At 36.4% G+C, this 19,146-nt stretch overlaps 6 non-coding genes and 4 pseudogenes across 6 annotated transcripts; all 10 read left to right on the forward strand.

Annotated features, from left to right (window-relative positions):
• Positions 1 to 64: 64 nt before the first annotated feature.
• Positions 65 to 183, forward strand: LOC113101815 (5S ribosomal RNA). The gene has a single exon (XR_003290430.1). It is a non-coding gene; the product is annotated as a 5S ribosomal RNA (ribosomal RNA).
• A 508-nt stretch (positions 184 to 691) lies between these two features.
• On the forward strand, positions 692 to 810 carry LOC113101812 (5S ribosomal RNA). Its single transcript, XR_003290429.1, has one exon. It is a non-coding gene; the product is annotated as a 5S ribosomal RNA (ribosomal RNA).
• A 358-nt stretch (positions 811 to 1,168) lies between these two features.
• Positions 1,169 to 1,287, forward strand: LOC113101807 (5S ribosomal RNA). Its single transcript, XR_003290424.1, has one exon. It is a non-coding gene; the product is annotated as a 5S ribosomal RNA (ribosomal RNA).
• An 8,081-nt stretch (positions 1,288 to 9,368) lies between these two features.
• On the forward strand, positions 9,369 to 9,487 carry LOC113101805 (5S ribosomal RNA). The gene has a single exon (XR_003290422.1). It is a non-coding gene; the product is annotated as a 5S ribosomal RNA (ribosomal RNA).
• Positions 9,488 to 9,995: 508 nt separating this feature from the next.
• On the forward strand, positions 9,996 to 10,114 carry LOC113101813 (uncharacterized; annotated as a pseudogene).
• A 358-nt stretch (positions 10,115 to 10,472) lies between these two features.
• Positions 10,473 to 10,591, forward strand: LOC113101823 (5S ribosomal RNA). Its single transcript, XR_003290431.1, has one exon. It is a non-coding gene; the product is annotated as a 5S ribosomal RNA (ribosomal RNA).
• A 506-nt stretch (positions 10,592 to 11,097) lies between these two features.
• LOC113101814 (uncharacterized) lies at positions 11,098 to 11,216 on the forward strand (annotated as a pseudogene).
• Positions 11,217 to 17,651: 6,435 nt separating this feature from the next.
• On the forward strand, positions 17,652 to 17,770 carry LOC113101817 (uncharacterized; annotated as a pseudogene).
• A 508-nt stretch (positions 17,771 to 18,278) lies between these two features.
• Positions 18,279 to 18,400, forward strand: LOC113101818 (uncharacterized; annotated as a pseudogene).
• Positions 18,401 to 18,760: 360 nt separating this feature from the next.
• Positions 18,761 to 18,879, forward strand: LOC113101824 (5S ribosomal RNA). The gene has a single exon (XR_003290432.1). It is a non-coding gene; the product is annotated as a 5S ribosomal RNA (ribosomal RNA).
• The last annotated feature ends 267 nt before the right edge of the window (positions 18,880 to 19,146 follow it).

The following is a 19,146-nucleotide window of genomic DNA, read 5'->3' on the forward strand; positions in this document are numbered from 1 at the left end:
TATATAATATACTGGCGATTAGATGGGCTGCTCTTTAAATAGCCCTCTCTTTGCAGCAGTCTTCGCTTACGGCCATACCAACCTGGCTATGCCCGATCTCGTCTGCTCTCGGAAGCTAAGCAGGTTTGGGCCTGGTTAGTACTTGGATGGGAGACCGCCTGGGAATACCAGGTGCTGTAAGCTTTTTGGAAACTTTTCACTTAGTATATAATAATTTTGACAAAAAATAGAGTCAATGCCCGATCTCTGAATATTAGCAGGTTTCGGCCTGGTAAGTACATGGATGGGAGACTGCCTGGGAATACCAGGTGCTTTAAACTTTTTGGAAAATTTCACGATTTATATAATAATCTTGCCAAAAAAAAAAAAAAAAAAGTCAATGCCCGATCTCTGAATATTTGCAGGTTTGGGCCTGGTTAGTACATGGATGGGAGACTGCCTGGGAATACCAGGTGCTTTAAACTTTTTGGAAAATTTCACGATTTATATAATAATCTTGCAAAAAAAAAAAAAAAAGAGTCAATGCCCGATCTCTGAATCTTACCAGGTTTAGGTCTGGTTTGTACTTGGATGAGAGACTGCCTAGGAATACCAGGTGCTTTAAGCTTTTGGGTTTTCTTTCCTACTTATATAATATACTGGCGATTAGATGGGCTGCTCTTTAAATAGCCCTCTCTTTGCAGCAGTCTTCGCTTACAGCCATACCAACCTGGCTATGCCCGGTCTCGTCTGCTCTCCGAAGCTAAGCAGGTTTGGGCCTGGTTAGTACTTGGATGGGAGACCGCCTGGGAATACCAGGTGCTGTAAGCTTTTTGGAAACTTTTCACTTAGTATATAATAATTTTGCCAAAAAGTAGAGTCAATGCCCGATCTCTGAATATTAGCAGGTTTGGGCCTGGTTAGTACATGGATGGGAGACTGCCTGGGAATACCAGGTGCTTTAAACTTTTTGGAAAATTTCACGATTTATATAATAATCTTGCAAAAAAAAAAGAGTCAATGCCCGATCTCTGAATCTTACCAGGCTTAGGTCTGGTTAGTACTTGGATGAGAGACTGCCTAGGAATACCAGGTGCTTTAAGCTTTTGGGTTTTCTTTCCTACTTATATAATGTACTGACGATTAGATGGGCTGGTCTTTAAATAGCCCTCTCTTTGCAGCAGTCTTCGCTTACGGCCATACCAACCTGGTTATGCCCGATCTCGTCTGCTCTCGGAAGCTAAGCAGGTTTGGGCCTGGTTAGTACTTGGATGGGAGACCGCCTAGGAATACCAGGTGCTGTAAGCTTTTTGGAAACTTTTCACTTAGTATATAATAATTTTGCCAAAAAATAGAGTCAATGCCCGATCTCTGAATATTAGCAGGTTTAGGCCTGGTTAGTACATGGATGGGAGACTGCCTGGGAATACCAGGTGCTTTAAACTTTTTGGAAAATTTCACGATTTATATAATAATCTTGCAAAAAAAAAAAAAAAAAAAAAAAAGGAGTCAATGCCCGATCTCTGAATCTTACAAGGTTTAGGTCTGGTTAGTACTTGGATGAGAGACTGCCTAGGAATACCAGCTGCTTTAAGCTTTTGGGTTTTCTTTCCTACTTATATAATGTACTGACGATTAGATGGGCTGGTCTTTAAATAGCCCTCTCTTTGCAGCAGTCTTCGCTTACGGCCATACCACCCTGAGCACGCCCTAGTGGAAACAGGAAGTGGTACAGCTTGCAGGAGGATATCAAACAACAAGTGTGGAGAGTTGAGAATTGGAAACTGAAGCCTTGAAGTTAAAAACAACCTTTTTAAAAAAAGGTGAACTGGTCTGTTTTAAAGTCATTTAATCCCCAAACAGCTTTTGCTGTTTGGGGATAAATACTTTCTACACTGAGAAGGCTACAACACGGTGTGACAAATGGAGAATGCAAAAGGACAGGAGAAAAGGAACACAAGAGAAATGGACGGAGAGCTGGGTCAAAGAAAAAGGCATTATGAAAAGAGGCTCACAGTGTTGGTGGAAATAGAAGGAGAAGATAGACTAACAATGATGGAGATACTGAAGAAAGTGAGAGAAGAATGTGGAGTGGTGATCGGATGTAGATTCAAAACACCAAAAGAATACGAGTTGACAATGGAGGAGGAAAAAGGAAAGGAGAAATTGTTGGATGGGCTTAAGATAAAGAATAGTCGGGTGATGGCGAAAGAGGTGGACTGTATGGAGATGGTGGTCTCGTTCCTTGGGTTACCAACATACATACAGGATGAGGAGATACTTAAAAAGCTGTCTGAATGGGGAGTTAAAGCAACCTCAAGTGTGAGAAGGAGAATGTGGCCGGGGACGGATATCGCTGATGGAACAAGATTTTTAAAGGTAAAGTTCAATGAGGTGGTAAAATCACTGCCGTATTCAACGAAGTTTGAGACATTAGGAGGGACGGAGCACTTCAGGGTAATACATGATAGGCAAGTGAAAGTCTGTCGCCTGTGCATTCAGCCAGGTCATATTGTAAGAGACTGTCCAAGCTTCAGCTGTTTTAAGTGTCAAAGGCAAGGTCATTACGCGAGAGAGTGCAAGGAAGAGAACTGCAAAATGTGCAATATGCGACCTGGATTATGCGTGTGTGAAACCCCAGCAGAGATAGGTGAGAGAAACAGCAATGGGGAGGATTCGGATCAGTATGAGGTGGATGAGGAGGCGGAGATCGAAGGAGAGGTAGGTGAAATGACTGGACAAGAAGAGAGAAGGGATGCATGGAGTTGGGAAGAAAGAACAACGGAATGGAGAACGATTGTGGATGTGAGTGATCAAGAGGAGGAGGCTGCAGGGAGGAGATGGAGAGAGAGAGAGAAAAAAAAGAAAGAGAGGGAAGCGGAACCTGGAAAAAAGATGGAAAGGAACATCTTGGAGTGTGAAGACAGAGAGGGGGAAGGAGTGAAAGCTGATGGCAAGAGTCAGGAGGGTGACAATGTGAAAAGGCAAGAAGAAAAGTTGCAGGTGGAGAGCGCTGGAGGGAAGAGAGAGGTGCAAGAAAGTCTGGTGACAATTGACGACGAGGACATGGACACAAGTAAAGGGGAAAGGGTGCAGAAGAAAAGAAAGAAGAAAGAAATAGAGGAGCATACGGCAGAAAGTAAGTGTCTGGAATTAACAAAATGAGGATGATTTTTTTAAAAATGACAATACTTGCTATGTGGGGCTTTATGAACATTGCCTGTTTGAATAGCAATGGATTAAGAGATGAAAATAAGTTTGAGAAGGTCAAGGGATTGTTAAAAGCTGAAGTATTCTGTTTGCAAGAAACACATTGGTCTGATGATATAATGGACAACATAAGGAAGAGGTGGGAAGGGGAAATTTTTGTGAATCATGGGAATGCAAAATCCTGTGGTGTGGCAACTCTTATAAAAGGAGATATATTGAATAATGTGAAGCAAGTATACAAGGATGGTAATGGGAGACTGTTAGTGACTGAATTTGTGTTTCAAAATGAATGTTTCAGGCTGATAAATATTTATGCACCTAACATAGAAAACGAAAGAAAAGAAATATTTAAAGAAATTAAGCCGTTATGTAAAGGCAACTATATTGTAGTTGGGGATTTCAATGTATGGTGCACGAGACTGGATGCATCAAGTAGTGCAAACTTTAAATCAGATGCATCCAGGAAATATCTAACTGAATGGATGCAAAATGAGGACATAGTAGATGTATGGAGGGAAGAAAATCCCTACAAAAAAGACTTCTCTAGAAGACAATTGGTGATGGGTGTTTTGAAACAGAGCAGAATAGATTTATGTTTAACCAAAAGGGAAATGTTGAAATATGTAAAAAATGTGAAATATAAGTTTGTGGGAATAAGTGATCATGCTATGATGATGGTTAAGATGGATGTAAATGAGGTGGAGAGGGGGGGAGGAATGTGGTGTTTGAATGCAGACTTGCTAAAAGAAGAAACATACAAAGAAAATATCAAAAAATGTATAGATTATGAAATGCAAAATGCGTTATTTGATGAAAATGTATGTGAGTGGTGGGAAAAAATGAAAGGGACGATTAAAAAAAGAAGTATTAGATATGCAAAACAAAGGGATTTTATGAGGAGGAGTAAAATTGAGGATATGCAAAATGAACTGAAGAGGGAAGCAGAAAAAATAGAAGGTAATCCTGAGCAAGACAAAGAACGCTTTATGCAAATAAAAGCAGAAATAGAAGAGTATGAAAAAGAAAAAAGTAAGGGTGCAATAATAAGGAGTAGAGCACAGTATGCGTTAGAGGGAGAAAGAAGCACGAAGTTCTTTCTAAACTTAGAAAAGAAAAAACAGAGGAAAAAGCATATAACAGAGCTGGAAAATGAAAAAGGTGAGAAGATTACTGATTATGTGGGGATAATAAGAGAAGTAGAAATATTTTATAAAAAGCTATTTAAGAAAGAAGGGGTAAAACAGGAGTGTGTGGATGAAGTTTTAAATACTGTGAGTAAAAGGTTAAGTGAAAACGAGAAAAATATATGTGAAAGCGATATAATTATCGAAGAAATAAAAGAAGCAATAAAACAGACAAAAAAGAACAAAAGCCCGGGCTCAGATGGCTTAACGCATGAGTTTTATAAGACCTTTGAAGAGATTGTAGCGCCAATATTGTTGAAGGTTTATAGGAGTATGGAAGAGAGAGGGGAAATGCCAGAATCTATGGGGTTAGGAATAATTACAGTACTATATAAAAATAAAGGAAGTCCACATAAGCTAGGAAATTACAGACCATTAAGTCTTCTAAACACAGATTATAAAATATTGACAAAAGTGCTGGCAAATAAGATAAAAGAGGTAGTAGGGTCAATAGTATCATTAAGCCAAGCCTATAGCATAAAGGGTAGAGATATTACAGATACAATTTGCACAATAAGGGACATAGTAGAAGGGATGGGGAAAGATGGGAAAGGGGGATTGGTTTTATCTATAGACTTAAACAAGGCATTTGACAGGGTGGGACATAGCTTTATAGAACAGACAATGGGGAGATTTGGGTTTGGAGAGAGGATGCAAAAGTGGATAAAATTAATATATGGAAATGCTAAAAGTTGTGTTAAAGTTAATGGGGTGTTAACTGACCCCTTCCCTTTAGAGAGGTCAGTAAGGCAAGGTTGTCCGTTGTCTGCAATATTATATTCAATAACAGCTGAGCCACTGGCGACACTTATAAAAAAAGATAAGGAAATAAAAGGTATTCAAATACCAAAGGGGGGATTGAGTGTAATACACCAATATGCAGATGATACAACTTTTACAGTTAGGGATATAGAGAGTATAAATAAAATAAGAAAACAGATAGAAAAATATGGGGAAGCATCAGGTGCAAAAATAAATGTGGATAAATCTGAAATAATGAGTATAGGAGGAGTAAGGGTTGAAGGGTTAGATATTCCATTCAGAATAACGAAAGATTTTATAAAAATTTTAGGGGTAAACGTAGGAGAGAATGCAAAAGAGGCAAGGGATGCAACATGGTCAGGGGTGCTAAACAAAATCAAGCAAGTGTTACAGTATTGGAGACTAAGGGAATTAAGACTAAGAGGGAAAGTTGTGGTGGTTAATTCTTTAGTTATCCAAATGTAATTATGTGTTGGGAGCAATTGATTTACCAGACTGGGTGTTAAATGGAATAAAAGAGGCTGTGAATAATTTTGTATGGGGTGGGAAAAGAGCAAAAATATCAGCAAACACATTAATAGCAGATTATAGTGAGGGGGGATTAAAACTGGTAGATTTAGATGTGAAAAGGAAGGCAATAAGAGTTAAGACAGTAAAAAAATATTTATGTGGTAAAGCAGAATATGGTTGGAAGGGGTATATGAGAAAATATTTAAATGAAAGTGGTGGATGTGGTGAAGAAGGAGTGTTTATGGTTTTAAAAAAGCCAATGATTGAAAAATTGCCGTTGTTTTACCAAGAAGTGTTTACTGCATGGGCTGAATTTGTGATAAATGTAAACTATGAATGTGAAAACATAAATCAAATACACAATCAGCCAATTTTTATGAACCCAAGAATAAGGAGGGGAGGGAAAATGCTCTACAACGACTGTTCATGAGAGCAGGGGTAAGGAAAGTAAAGGATTTGGTGTACGAATATGTAAAGGGTTTCTTACCAAATAGGGCAATATATGATTCTGTGGTGGGGTGGGATGAAAAAATTGACAAAGCAAAAGTGGATGGTGAGAGTGAAAACATTAAAATAAGCCTGCCTGAAAAGTGGGTAGAAGGGATTCAAAGAGAAACTGTTAAAGTGGGAGATTGGGGAATGCCTGAAATGTATATTGTGGAAAATGGGAGAAAAAAGTTTTTGATGGAGATAAATGTGAAAACTATATACAAAATTATGGTCAGAAAGGAAATCAAAGTGCCTGCATCAGAGGCGGTATGGCCAAGACTCTTTCCTGATATGAAGGTAAAGACAATATGGAGAAACTTAAATGTCAAATACAATGGACTGGACTGTGAGAATTTGGACTTTAAGCTACGACACAACAGAATTTATACAAAGGTGGTAATTCATCAAATGAACAAAAATGTGAGTAAAGAATGTGATATATGTGAGACAGAGGCTGAAACTTTGATGCACATTTTCTTTGAGTGCAAAGAACTTGAGGAGTTTCATGCAAAAATGAAAAAACTGATAAAAGATGGAATAAGCAAGGAGTTTGCAGAGGATGAGTGGAAAAAAATGTTTTTATTTGGAGAACGTATAAATTATAAGGATAGAAAGGTGAATTTTTGGAATTTGATTTTGAGTAATGCAAGATATGCAATATGGGTGAGGAGGAATATGGCATACTTTGAGAGAAAGAAAGTAGATGTGATTGGAATTTTCAAGAGTATTGTTAGAAAGAGTGTGTATATAATGTGGAAATACCTAAGCAAAGAAGAATTTGAAAAAGCATTTGTAGAAGAAAATGGATTTATAAGTACAACTGAAGGGTTAAGTTTAACATTTTGAAAAAACAAGGTTACGTTAAAGTTAGGTAATTAGTTTTGGTTTGGGTTTGAGTGAAGTAATGTGATTAAATTTCAAAGTTGATGCTGTATATGTTAAATATAATTAACATGTAATACGTTTGAAAGTGAATTGTTGGAAATATGATTTATGTTATTATTATTTTTAAGTACTTTTTGATAATAAAAAAAAAAAAAAAAAAAAAAAATGCCCGATCTCGTCTGCTCTCGGAAGCTAAGCAGGTTTGGGCCTGGTTAGTACTTGGATGGGAGACCGCCTGGGAATACCAGGTGCTGTAAGCTTTTTGGAAACTTTTCACTTAGTATATAATAATTTTGCCAAAAAATAGAGTCAATGCTCGATCTCTGAATATTAGCAGGTTTGGGCCTGGTTAGTACATGGATGGGAGACTGCCTGGGAATACCAGGTGCTTTAACCCTCTGGAGTCTAAGGGTATTTTTGGGGCCTTGAGAAGTTTTGTCATGCCCTGACATTTGTGCTTTTTTCAGTTTCTTATAAATATCTAAATGGGTAAAGTCTAATATCACTGTAATCAGCACAAACTGGGCTATAATAATATGTGAAACACATGCATGTACATGATTGTATTTTTGAGAAAAAAAATGTTATGCATGGTTAGTGAAAAACTAAAAATGTTAAATCACTTGAATAAGGCAATAAAACACATACATAACATTGGTTGCCGGAAAAGTTGAGAACTGGAGCTTGTAGCCTAGAATTTTTCTTTCTGAATGATGTGAAAATCATCTTGTTTACTCATTCACAGAAAACAATATATTGATTTAAATTTTCTAAAACACTTTTTGTTGGTAAAAGTCATATGCGAGTAGGCGTCAACTATCATGAATATCATTGTGATTTACACCTGAGAAGACAAAGGCCCGCATAATGAGCTGCATAATGAGCCTCTCATTCAACTGTGCCACTGTGAAGGGAGGACTTACAAGAAAGAGAACAAAATAAAAGTATATAATTTTATGTTTGTAGTTTATTAAGAATATATTTAATTATCCCACAACATAATTTAATATCCACTTGGGGGAGCAGTTAAACAGTTTATTAGGAACAATCAAAGCTGACTTTCAAATTTTTTGGCAACCTTTCTCTAGTCACACAATCCTTCAGAAATCCTTTTAACAATCTAATTTTCTACCAAATAAACCCCATTTATTATCATCATCATCATTATTATTATTATTATTATTAATGTTGAAAAGAGCTGATAATATTTTTCAGGTTTTTTTAGGGGGAATAAATCGAAAGAACTGCATTGTTTTTACATTTGTTAGAGTTATCTCTATTTGTCACATTTATATTATTTACATCAAGCTTTTGAATGGTATAGTATTGTATATTGTTATTGAAACTTCATAATGTTTCACTTGATTATTCATTTAGTCAGGAATTATAGTTTGGAAAAAGTATTTGGAAAAAGTCTAACTAGTAAAATGTTTACACGTTATGTGAAAACTAGTACAAATAAATAAAAAGAGACTTACTCATGTTTATGATCTCTGCTGAATAAAGTGCTTCATTCTTTTTTCTGAGGAAATCCATTTCTCAAATCCTCAACCACATCACATCTTTTTGGGGTGAATTATGTCTTAGTCCTCTCATCGCGAAGCAAACAGTAAAATAAAATAAAAACTTGAAGAATAGTCTGGCTGCTTTTTCTTCTGTGTGGGCGTATTCAAGCCGCGCGCTTCAGTACTTCAATCTGAATAGCGCGTTCAGCGCGGGGGCGTGGTCACATTAGATATAATGAGCGGAGATATGAAAAATAGACATCGCGTTGTTTTCATATGGATTACTTTATCTCAGAATATTTGTTTTCGGCAGCACTTGTTTAGTTTAAAAGTAGACATTCCAGGCTTTCTATAGATATCTCTCTCATATCTCTTCGTTGAGTATTCACGGAGTTACAGTTCATTTTAATGAAATGTTTGTACATGACGATCAGCGGAGACAAAGACTGTAGACAGCGCACCTTGTTTGTTATCTTTATTTTATAAGTGCACAAAGGTTTTTTGTTATTATGTCTGTATCCAAAAAAAACTAGACCCTTTACAGATTCGATTGATGTATTGCTCTTATCTGTACGATTAAAACTGAGAGTGTAATTTAAGTTCTTTTCGGGGTTATCAGGTGAAAATGACTCAAAACGCATATATGCGTTAATCGACTCGAAAGGGTTAAACTTTTTGGAAAATTTCACGATTTATATAATAATCTTGCAAAAAAAAAAAAAAACACAAAAAAAAAAAAAAATACCAGGTGCTTTAAGCTTTTGGGTTTTCTTTCCTACTTATATAATATACTGGCGATTAGATGGGCCGCTCTTTAAATAGCCCTCTCTTTGCAGCATTTTTCGCTTACAGCCATACCAACCTGGCTATGCCCGATCTCGTCTGCTCTCGGAAGCTAAGCAGGTTTGGGCCTGGTTAGTACTTGGATGGGAGACCGCCTGGGAATACCAGGTGCTGTAAGCTTTTTGGAAACTTTTCACTTAGTATATAATAATTTTGACAAAAAATAGAGTCAATGCCCGATCTCGGAATATTAGCAGGTTTGGGCATGGTAAGTACATGGATGGGAGACTGCCTGGGAATACCAGGTGCTTTAAACTTTTTGGAAAATTTCACGATTTATATAATAATCTTGCCAAAAAAAAAAAAAAAAAAGTCAATGCCCGATCTCTGAATATTAGCAGGTTTGGGCCTGGTTAGTACATGGATGGGAGACTGCCTGGGAATACCAGGTGCTTTAAACTTTTTGGAAAATTTCACGATTTATATAATAATCTTGCAAAAAAAAAAAAAAAAGAGTCAATGCCCGATCTCTGAATCTGAGCAGGTTTAGGTCTGGTTAGTACTTGGATGAGAGACTGCCTAAGAATACCAGGTGCTTTAAGCTTTTGGGTTTTCTTTCCTACTTATACAATATACTGGCGATTAGATGGGCTGGTCTTTAAATAGCCCTCTCTTTGCAGCATTTTTCGCTTACAGCCATACCAACCTGGCTATGCCCGGTCTCGTCTGCTCTCCGAAGCTAAGCAGGTTTGGGCCTAGTTAGTACTTGGATGGGAGACCGCCTGAGAATACCAGGTGCTGTAAGCTTTTTGGAAACTTTTCACTTAGTATATAATAATTTTGCCAAAAAATAGAGTCAATGGCCGATCTCTGAATATTAGCAGGTTTGGGCCTGGTTAGTACATGGATGGGAGACTGCCTGGGAATACCAGGTGCTTTAAACTTTTTGGAAAATTTCACGATTTATATAATAATCTTGCAAAAAAAAAAGAGTCAATGCCCGATCTCTGAATCTTACCAGGCTTAGGTCTGGTTAGTACTTGGATGAGAGACTGCCTAGGAATACCAGGTGCTTTAAGCTTTTGGGTTTTCTTTCCTACTTATATAATGTACTGGCGATTAGATGGGCTGGTCTTTAAATAACCCTCTCTTTGCAGCAGTCTTTGCTTACGGCCATACCAACCTGGCTATGCCCGATCTCGTCTGCTCTCGGAAGCTAAGCAGGTTTGGGCCTGGTTAGTACTTGGATGGGAGACCGCCTGGGAATACCAGGTGCTGTAAGCTTTTTGGAAACTTTTCACTTAGTATATAATAATTTTGCCAAAAAAAAGAGTCAATGCCCGATCTCTGAATATTAGCAGGTTTGGGCCTGGTTAGTACATGGATGGGAGACTGCCTGGGAAAACCAGGTGCTTTAAACTTTTTGGAAAATTTCACGATTTATAAAATAATCTTGCCAAAAAAAAAAAAAAAAGTCAATGCCCGATCTCTGAATATTAGCAGGTTTGGGCCTGGTTAGTACATGGATGGGAGACTGCCTGGGAATACCAGGTGCTTTAAACTTTTTGGAAAATTTCACGATTTATATAATAATCTTGCAAAAAAAAAAAAAAAAGAGTCAATGCCCGATCTCTGAATCTTAGCAGGTTTAGGTCTGGTTAGTACTTGGATGAGAGACTGCCTAAGAATACCAGGTGCTTTAAGCTTTTGGGTTTTCTTTCCTACTTATATAATATACTGGCGATTAGATGGGCTGGTCTTTAAATAGCCCTCTCTTTGCAGCATTTTTCGCTTACAGCCATACCAACCTGGCTATGCCCGGTCTCGTCTGCTCTCCGAAGCTAAGCAGGTTTGGGCCTAGTTAGTACTTGGATGGGAGACCGCCTGAGAATACCAGGTGCTGTAAGCTTTTTGGAAACTTTTCACTTAGTATATAATAATTTTGCCAAAAAATAGAGTCAATGGCCGATCTCTGAATATTAGCAGGTTTGGGCCTGGTTAGTACATGGATGGGAGACTGCCTGGGAATACCAGGTGCTTTAAACTTTTTGGAAAATTTCACAATTTATATAATAATCTTGCAAAAAAAAAAAAAAAAAAAAAAAAGAGTCAATGCCCGATCTCTGAATCTTACAAGGTTTAGGTCTGGTTCGTACTTGGATGAGAGACTGCCTAGGAATACCAGGTGCTTTAAGCTTTTGGGTTTTCTTTCCTACTTATATAATATACTGGCGATTAGATGGGCCGCTCTTTAAATAGCCTTCTCTTTGCAGCATTTTTCGCTTACGGCCATACCAACCTGTGCAACCCTGTTCATTGTAGTGGTACAATCCAGGAAGTGCAAGTGTGTGTAGAAAGGACGGAAGCTAACTCTTGTATTGTTTGTTTGTTTATTATTTTTTATTTTTAGAATTAATTGTAAGAGGAGTTTTTCTTTATCTATTTAATTAGTTTTAAACCACGAACCAGCAGCTTCATGCTGTCTGGGGAGTGGTTTAATTTTTTATTTTTTATTCAGAATGAGTGAAATGGATCAACTGCTTGTTTCACAACTTGCAACGAATTTGAAACAAGCTAATGCAATTGACCAAGGCAAAGGATTAAGACAAGGAGAAGGGATGATGGCGAAAGAAATGAAGAAACAAAGGATCTATTCAAAAGAAGCTACAGCAATAATTGACATCAGTAAAGTGCTTAATGGAGGAGCGGAGGACATTATTAGAGCAATAAAGGAAAAAGTGAGCGTGGAAAAAATTCTTGCGGTAAGACCAAAGACTAATAAACAATATGAAGTGACTTTTGAAACGGAGGAAGCTTGTGATGGACTGTTAAATGGTTTGCAGATTAAAGGACAAATGTGTGATGTTAAAAAACTCCAGGACAGAGAATATGTAGTCTCGTTCATGCATCTGCCTGTGTATTTAGATGATGATGACATAACCTCGAAATTGGAAGGATGGGGAGTTACTCCCATAACAGAGATAAGGAGGAGGTTTTACCCAGGAACGGAGATAGAGGATGGGACAAGATTTGTTAAGGTTAAGTTCCCAAAGGAGGTGGCATCATTGCCATATAGTACAAGGTTTGAGACAACTGAAGGCTCACAGTACTTCAGGATAATACACAGTAGGCAGGTCAAAACTTGTAGATTGTGTTTAAGTCCAGAACATATCATCAAAGACTGTCCTGAGTTCAGATGTTTTAAATGCAATGATCAAGGACATTTCTCAAGAGACTGTACAGCAATTGAATGTCCAGAATGTGGCAAACCTCTTAATATATGTGAATGCTGGATGGAAGGTAACGAGAAGCAATCAGAGGAGCAACAAAGTATGGACAGGCAGGTGCAAGATGAGATTGCAGAAACCACAGAGACTTTTGAACCAATGGAAAACAAACAACAAAAGCAAATAGAATATATGGAAAATCAGAAGTTGAAGGACCAAAGTCACCAGGATGGAGAAGTAAACAGAATGGAGGACGATACAGAGGAGGGAGAAGATGGAGAAACCGAACAGAATGGTGCAAATGACAAGGAAGTAAATGATGAAGAGGAGAGCGACGAGGTGGAGGAACTGGATATGGAACAACAGGAGGCAAGGAAAGAAAGAGAAAAGGTTGGAAAAATGATAAGAAGAAAATCAATGAAGGTAAAGCCAAATCTTAATGTTGCTAGAAAGAAAAAGATGATTGAAATAGATAAAAAGAAGTTGGGATTGATACAAGAACAAGATTGTGAGAGAGACTGAAGATGAATGGTTTTAAATGCTTATTTTTTTTAATAAGGTTTTAAATGGTTTTAAACTTTGTGAGTTTTAATGCAAGAGGTTTAATGAGTGTAAAGAAATTTGAGATGGTAAAAGAACTATGCAAAAAGCAGGATGTGATAATTTTACAAGAAACAAACTGGAAAGACGAAATGATTGAGGATGTGAAAAAGAGATGGAAAGGACAAATGTTTTATAATAATGGTGATGGAAGGATAGGAAGGGGGGTAGCCATTTTAATAAAGGAAAATGTTGAAATTAATTCATATGAAGTCTATAATGACAAAAAAGGCAAATGTGTTGGGATTAATATTAAGAAAGATGATCATGAATTTGTGATAATTAATTTGCATGCACCCACCCAGGAGGGAGAAAAAAAAAACATTTTTTTGAGGGATTAAGGATTTTAATAAAGACATATAAAAACGTTATTTTAGTTGGGGATTTTAATACTGTTTTTAGTAAGATGGACATGGCAGATGGGATGGTTTTTAGAACAGATATGGGAAGGAAAGAGTTAAAAGAAATGATGGAGGAAAGAAATTTGATAGATGTTTGGAGGGAAAACCATGAAAGGAAAAGAGAATTTTCCAGAAGACAACTGGTTGGGAATTTTATGTGTCAGACAAGAATCGATTTTATTTTAAGTGAAAGGGATATGGATTTTTTTCTGGGGGACATTTGTTATAAGGATACCAGTTTGAGTGATCACAAAATGCTTTTATGGAATATTGACTTTAGTAAAGAAAAAAAAGGGCCTGGAGTGTGGATACTAAATTCAGAAATGTTGACAAGTGAAAGTTATAAAATAGGAATTGAGGAAATATTAGACAAAGAAAAAGAGGACGGAATGTACTTTGAAGATAAACGATTATGGTGGCAAAATGTAAAATATGAAATAAGAAAATATTCTATAAACCATAGCAAATTGGTACAGAAAGTTAAAAAAGCAAAGGAGCTGGAAATAAGGAAAAAACTCAGAAAAGAGACAAATAAAAGTGAAGTAAATATAAAACAGATAATACTTTTGGAGGAAGAGTTACGGAAAATTGAGGAAGAAAAGTGTAAAGGAGCTATTATAAGGAGTAAGGCAAAAAACACAATTGCAGGAGATAAATGTACAAATTTTTTCTTTAATTTGGAAAAAAGTAGAGGCAAAGCAAAGTTAATAAAAGAATTAAAAAATAAAAAAGGAGAAATAGTCAAAGACATAAGTGGAATTTTAACAGAGGTGAAAGACTATTATGAAGGGCTTTTTGAAACAAAAGGAATTGACGAAAAAGCCAAAATTCAGTTATTAGAGAGTGTTACAGCTAAAGTAAGTAGAGAAGATAAAAAGGAATGTGATAAAGAAATTAGTGAAGAGGAAATTGTACAAGCTATCAATAGTTTAAAAGGAAACAAAAGCCCGGGGACAGATGGGATAGTAAATGAATTTTATAAAGTTTTTAAAGAGAAGATAAGTGGGATTTTAAAGGAAGTATATAAGGAGATTTTTGATAAAAGAGAATTGGATCAGAGGATGAGTATAGGGTTGATGAAATTAATTTATAAAAGGAAAGGAAGTAAAAATAATTTGAGTAATTTTAGACCAATAACAATGTTAAACACAGATTTAAAAATACTATCTAAAATTCTTGCAAATAGAATGAAAAATATTTTACCCAAAATTATAGTGACTAATCAGGCATATGGTGTAAGAGGGAGAGATATTGCTGATATAACGAGTGGTGTAAGAGACATAATAAGCTATTTAAATGAAACACAGAAGGATGGATATGTTGTTAATTTAGATTTTGAAAAGGCTTTTGATAGGGTAGAACATGATTTTTTATTTGCAATTTTAGAACGTTTTGGTTTTGGAAAGAATTTTAAGGAATGGATAAAAATTTTATATAATAACGGTAATGACGAGAGTGAAGTGTAATGGTTTCTTAACAGAACCTTTTAGAATAACAAGATCAATAAGGCAAGGATGTCCACTCTCTGCACAGCTATATACTTTGGTAGCAGAACCTTTAGGTTTAATGATTAAGAAAAATAAAAGCATTCAAGGTATTAAAATAGAAGAAGGTAAAGAAGAGAAAAAGATATTCCAATATGCAGACGACACGACACTGATTTTAAAAGACTTAGAAAGTATGAAGGAAGTCATGAGAAATGTAGAGAGGTATGGTAAAGGTACAGGTGCAAGAGTTAATGGAGAAAAAACTGTGTACATGAAGTTTGGAAAGGTACCAAATTTAGGAGGAGTTTTTAATTTTGAGGAGGTGAAGGAAACAAAAATTTTGGGTGTGACTTTAGGAAAAGATGAGAAAGGGGCAAGAGAAAGAATGTTTGAAAAGTTGTTGGGGGAAATGGAAAGGAGATTAATTTTTTGGAGGGGAAGATTTTTAAGTTTGAAAGGGAAAATTTTAGTGGTTAATGCTTTAATGTTATCCAAAATGTGGTATATTTTAATGGTGAGCGCAATGCCAAGATGGGTGGAAGTAAGAATAAAAAGATGTGTTTTAGATTTTATTTGGGAGAAGAAACCCCCAAGAGTTGCTTATAACACTCTGATAGGACAGGCTGATAAAGGAGGAATGGGATTATCTGATGTAGAATTAAAAAAGAAAAGTATGAGAATTAAAGTTGTGAAAAAGTATATAGATGATCAAGAAAAAGGAGAATGGAAAGATACAATGAAATACTATTTGGACAAATGTGGTAATGTGAAACTAGGGGACAGTGTTTTATGGATGAAAATGAAAGCATGGATGTTTGAAAGAATACCAGATTTTTATAAAGAAGTTTTAAAAGCTTGGGGTTTTTTTCTCTCAAAGGTTGATTTTATACCTGGAGGAAGGAAAGAGATTTTAAACCAACCATTGTTTTTTAATAAGCATATTGTGAAAAGTGGGAAAGAAATATTTTTTAAAAAATGGTGGGAGGTTGGGATTGCAAGACTAAGGGATATTATGTATGAGATAAGAGAGGGGTTTTTACCAGTGCAAGTAATTATTGATGAGTTGGAAGAAGCCAAAGAAGAGTATGACATAAACAATGTAAAGAAGCAATATAAGAAATGAAAAGTGCAATACCAAAAGTGTGGATAAATGAAATACAGAAGGAAGAAAAGAGGAAGGAAAGACTGAAGTGTATTTTGTTAATCAAAATAAAAGAATAGGGTTTAGTTTAGGGAATGTGAAAATGTTTTATCAGGTTTTAAGGGAAGAGATTTTTAAAAAACCAAATTCAAATGATATGTGGTTAAGAAACTTCAATGGCTTGAAAGAGGAAGAAATATGGAAAAATATGAGGGGAGTACTGGTGAGCACAAATTTGGAGTGTCTTGATTATTTTATAAGGCATAATGTAATATGGTCGGAAATGAGGTTGTGTATTATAAAAAAAGAACAAAGTGCATTATGTAAGGTTTGTAAAAAACAAGATGAGGGTTTGTTGCATTTATTTTTACTGTGTGAGGAATTAGGATCTTTTTTTAAGGTTTTAAAAGAAATAGTGAATGACCTAGGGGAAAGAAAAGAAGATCAAGATTGGCAAAAAACATTTATGTTTGGAAAGGAGGAAAAGTGTAAGAATAAAATCATGATCAATTTGTTAATTATTTTGGCAAAAATGCTATATGGAAAAGAAGAAATATAGTTAAGAACAGGTCTGTTCGTATAGATGTGTGGACATTGTATAAGCATATGGTGGAAGATTATATGTTTACATTGTGCAAATATTGGAGACTGGAGGGAAAAGCAGAGATGTTTATGAAAATGTTTTCTTCTCAGGTACAGAACATTCTTTTGAAACATGACATAAATGTATCTGTTTGGAAAAAAAGTGTAAAATAACAAATGCAACAAATGGGATAATGTAGAAGAAAAATATTTATAAGTATGAATGTATTTTTATTTTGTTTTATTAATTGTTTTTTTGTTTTGTTGTTGTTTTTAATTGGAATGTGAATCTCTGTATTTAGGAGAAACATAATGTATTATTTTGTGAACTTAATAAAAAAAAAAAAAAAAAAAAAAAAAAAGCTATGCCCGATCTCGTCTGCTCTCGGAAGCTAAGCAGGTTTGGGCCTGGTTAGTACTTGGATGGGAGACCGCCTGGGAATACCAGGTGCTGTAAGCTTTTTGGAAACTTTTCACTTCGTATATAATAATTTTGCCCAAAAAAAAAGAGTCAATGCCCGATCTCTGAATATTAGCAGGTTTGGGCCTGGTTAGTACATGGATGGGAGACTGCCTGGGAATACCAGGTGCTTTAAACTTTTTGGAAAATTTCACGATTTATATAATAATCTTGCCAAAAAAAAAAAAAGTCAATGGCCGATCTCTGAATATTAGCAGGTTGGGCCTGGTTAGTACATGGATGGAGGAGAACTGCCTGGGAATACCAGGTGCTTTAAACTTTTTGGAAAATTTCACGATTTATATAATAATCTTGCAAAAAAAAAAAAAAAAAAAAAAAAAATACCAGGTTGCTTTAAGGTTTTGGGTTTTCTTTCCTACTTATATAATATACTGGCGATTAGATGGGCCGCTCTTTAAATAGCCCCTCTCTTTGCAGCATTTTTCGCTTACAGCATACCAACCTGGCTATGCCCGGTCTCGTCTGCTCTCCGAAGCTAAGCAGGTTTGGGCCTGGTTAGTACTTGGATGGGAGACCGCCTGGGAATACCAGGTTGCTGTAAGCTTTTTGGAAACTTTTCACTTAGTATATAATAATTTTGCCAAAAAATAGAGTCAATGCCCGGTCTCTGAATATTAGCAGGTTTGGGCCTGGTTAGTACATGGATCGGATACTGCCTGGGAATACCAGGTGCTTTAAACTTTTTTGGAAAATTTCACGATTTATATAATAATCTTGCAGAAAAAAAAAAAAAAAAAAAAAGTCAATGCCCGATCTCTGAATATTAGCAGGTTTGGGCGTGGTTAGTACATGGATGGGAGACTGCCTGGGAATACAGGTGCTTTAAACTTTTTGGAAAGTTTCACGATTTATATAATAATCTTGCAAAAAAAAAAGAGTCAATGCCCGATCTCTGAATCTTAGCAGGTTTAGGTCTGGTTAGTACTTGGATGAGAGACTGCCTAGGAATACAAGGTGCTTTAAGCTTTTGGGTTTTTCTTTCCTACTTATATAATGTACTGACGATTAGATGGGCTGGTCTTTAAATAGCCCTCTCTTTGGCAGCAGTCTTCGCTTATGGCCATACCAACCTGGTTTATGCCCGATCCTCGTCTGCTCTCGGAAGCTAAGCAGGTTTGGGCCTGGTTAGTACCTTAGATGGGAGACCGCCTGGGAATACCAGGTGCTGTAAGCTTTTTGGAAACTTTTCACTTAGTATATAATAATTTTGCCAAAAAAATAGAGTCAATGCCCGATCTCTGAATATTAGCAGGTTTGGGCCTGGTTAGTACATGGATGGGAGACTGCCTGGGAATACCAGGTGCTTTAAACTTTTTGGAAAATTTCACGATTTATATAATAATCTTGCAAAAAAAAAAAAGAGTCAATGCCGATCTCTGAATCTTACCAGGCTTAGGTCTGGTTAGTACTTGGATGAGAGACTGCCTAGGAATACCAGGTGCTTTAAGCTTTTGGGTTTTCTTTCCTACTTATATAATGTACTGACGATTAGATGGGCTGGTCTTTAAATAGCCCTCTCTTTGCAGCAGTCTTCGCTTACGGCCATACCAACCTGGCTATGCCCGATCTCGTCTGCTCTCGGAAGCTAAGCAGGTTTGGGCCTGGTTAGTACTTGGATGGGAGACCGCCTGGGAATACCAGGTGCTGTAAGCTTTTTGGAAACTTTTCACTTAGTATATAATAATTTGACAAAAAATAGAGTCAATGCCCGATCTCTGAATCTTACCAGGCTTAGGTTCTGGTTAGTACTTGGATGAGAGACTGCCTAGGAATACAGGTGCTTTAAGCTTTTGGGTTTTCTTCCTACTTATATAATGTACTGACGATTAGATGGGCTGGTCTTTAAATAGCCTCTCTTTGCAGCAGTTCTTCGCTTACGGCCATACCAACCTGGCTATGCCCAGATCTCGTCTGCTCTCG

This window comes from Carassius auratus, unplaced genomic scaffold (assembly GCF_003368295.1).
Source record: "Carassius auratus strain Wakin unplaced genomic scaffold, ASM336829v1 scaf_tig00217643, whole genome shotgun sequence".
NCBI classification, from domain to species: Eukaryota; Metazoa; Chordata; class Actinopteri; order Cypriniformes; family Cyprinidae; genus Carassius; species Carassius auratus.